Source organism: Dama dama, chromosome 20 (genome assembly GCF_033118175.1).
Source record: "Dama dama isolate Ldn47 chromosome 20, ASM3311817v1, whole genome shotgun sequence".
Classification (NCBI taxonomy): Eukaryota; Metazoa; Chordata; class Mammalia; order Artiodactyla; family Cervidae; genus Dama; species Dama dama.
In genome coordinates, this window is record NC_083700.1 from 113,795,046 (window position 1) to 113,797,568 (window position 2,523).

Here is a 2,523-nt window from a genome sequence, read left to right on the forward strand (position 1 = left end):
GAAAAGTAACTCTCCCCACAACAAAACAGTAATAGCCTTAAAAATATAAGGACCTATATTAAGGATATCTGTGTATGTGTGCTCAGTCGTGTCTGACTCTTTTCAACCCCACAGACTGTAGCCTGCTAGGTTCCTCGGTCCATGAAATTTTCCAGGCAAGAATACTGGAGTGGGTTGCCATTTCCTACTCCAGGAGATCTTCCCACCCAGAGACTGAATTCACATCTCCTGCATCTCCTGCATTGGCAGGCGGATTCTTTGCCACAGCACCACCTGGGAAGCCCAAGGAAATCTATACATTCTGCTCAGAAATGTTAGACATGAAAAACTACAGAGATGTATAGTAAGAATAAATATCATAAAGATGTAACTTTCTCCTAAATGTATAGATTTAACATGTTTCTTATAAAAATCACTTTGAGTTTTTGGGAGGTACTCTCACAAAATTATTTTAATTGTTGTCTGTCATACTGCAAACCTAGATAATTTTGATAAAAGACAGTTTGGGGCAGTGAGTAGCCTCTACCAGGTGTTATGGATACAAAGGTGAAATGACAGACAGGTCTCTGGACAGCCAGCCTAACTCACAAGGGCACACATGGTTTTTCTCTGCCATATTTTCCCACTGCATTTCCTGAGAATTCCCAGAGTGTGGCTTCCATGCCATTGAAGGAGCTCTACAAATTGGCCCCACTCTTGTGGTATCTCAGTCTATTCCACACATTTCAGCTCCCAGTGACTTCTCTCTGGTATCAGCTAGACTGTATGCTCCTTCAGAGGAACTGCCTTAAGTTTTGTACTCCTTGGTCTGCCAGATACACAGTAAGACCTCCGCAAGTGTTTGTGGAATAAGAAAAAAAAAATGTTAGCAGCTCCTGAATAGAGATAAATATGCAAAAGGACACGAAAGTCCACATGGGAGAAGATTCCAATTATAACTTCCTATGTAGCACTCCCAAAAAACAATCAAAGGGAGGCTCCGTGAGAAGCAGGATTACGAGGACTTTCTATTCTCTTCTTCACATTTTTCTACATTAAATTCATGTGACTTTAGTAAGTTAAAGTGTTTCAGTTACAAGAAATAAAGGAAATGTTAAAGTAATCAAATCATAAAAGCCAAGTAAAAACTATTGTGCAAATACCATTATTCTGTACTTGAAATGGGGTAAAATCACTACATTAAATCACAAATGGATTGACAAATTTCATCAAAATATAACACTTCACATCAAAATTATGGAAGCCCCAAATCGATTATATAAGAGTTGCCTGACAGGAAAGGCAGTGCTGCAGGCTACACACAGAGACACCAGAAACTACTAGGAGCAAAAATCCCGCTGCCCCAAGGCTAAGGAGTAATAACTGGAGGTGGCATCCAAAAACTGATTTTTAATGCAACCTACGTGTGTGGGGCGGGGGGGGGGGGGGGGGGGGGGGGGGGGCGGCGGAGTGCGTATAGTCCTGTCCGACTCTTTGCGACCCCATGGACTGTAGCCTGCCAGGCTCCTCTGTCCATGGAATTTTCCAGGCAAGAATTCTGGAGTGGGTTGCCATTTCCTCCTTCAGGAGATCTTCCTGACCCTGGGACCCAACCAACCTCTTTCTGGAGTCTCCTGCATCAGCAGGCAGATTCTTTACCACTAGCGCCACCCAGGAAGGCATTGCAACATTAAACGATTTTAAATGAAATGATTTAAGCAAAAGTCAAAATCAACACACACAAAATGATGGGAAAATGCTCATTTTAAAGACAGGATAATGGTCCCTTGAGGAGCCATATTAGAGCTGGAGGCAAAAGGAAAAATTAGGAGTACTGATATGGCTATATTGTCCAATTTGGATTTTTCATTACGTTTGATTTCCTTAAACGACTCGTTACAATATCATTTATCTTGATTACCCAGGGTTTTGACGCCCGCCCCCCCCCCCCCCCCCCCCCCCCGGCAAATTTCGAGCCCGAGGCCAAGTTCTCTCAGCCCAACCCTGTTCCTGATAATGATAAACACTGCCCGTGGGAGGACAGGTTGAGTTAGACACGAAAGGTCACAGGTCTGTGGGGACAGCTGCCCGAGGAGGGCGGTCAGGCGTGGTTGTCCCGACTCTGTGACAGCGGGACTCGGAGAGTACCGAGCCCAAACCAGCAGGCAGTGGGGCCTCTGCGCGAGGGTGTGGCGCCGCCCAGCTCTTTCTCCCCGTGGCTTTGCACAGCCGCGCTGTCCACACGAGAGTCAAGGGTCACGGGCTACAGAGCAGTTAAGGTTCCGCTGGGCGTCGCTGCGAGCTGAGCTCCCGCCGCCAGCCAGCGCACAATCACAGCGGGCAACCTCGTTCCCGCCTTCCAGTCTGCACGCCCGGCCAATCACGGCGCCGATCCTATGCACGCTGACCAATGGGAGCGCTCCACCAGGCGGCGGGCTGGAGCCACCGGCCGTTACCCGACGGGCCCCGCGGCTGCACGCGGAGCAGCACTTTCTCTGAAGCGGCGCTCGCGACAGGAGGCTTCACGCGTGGCGGCGGCAACAG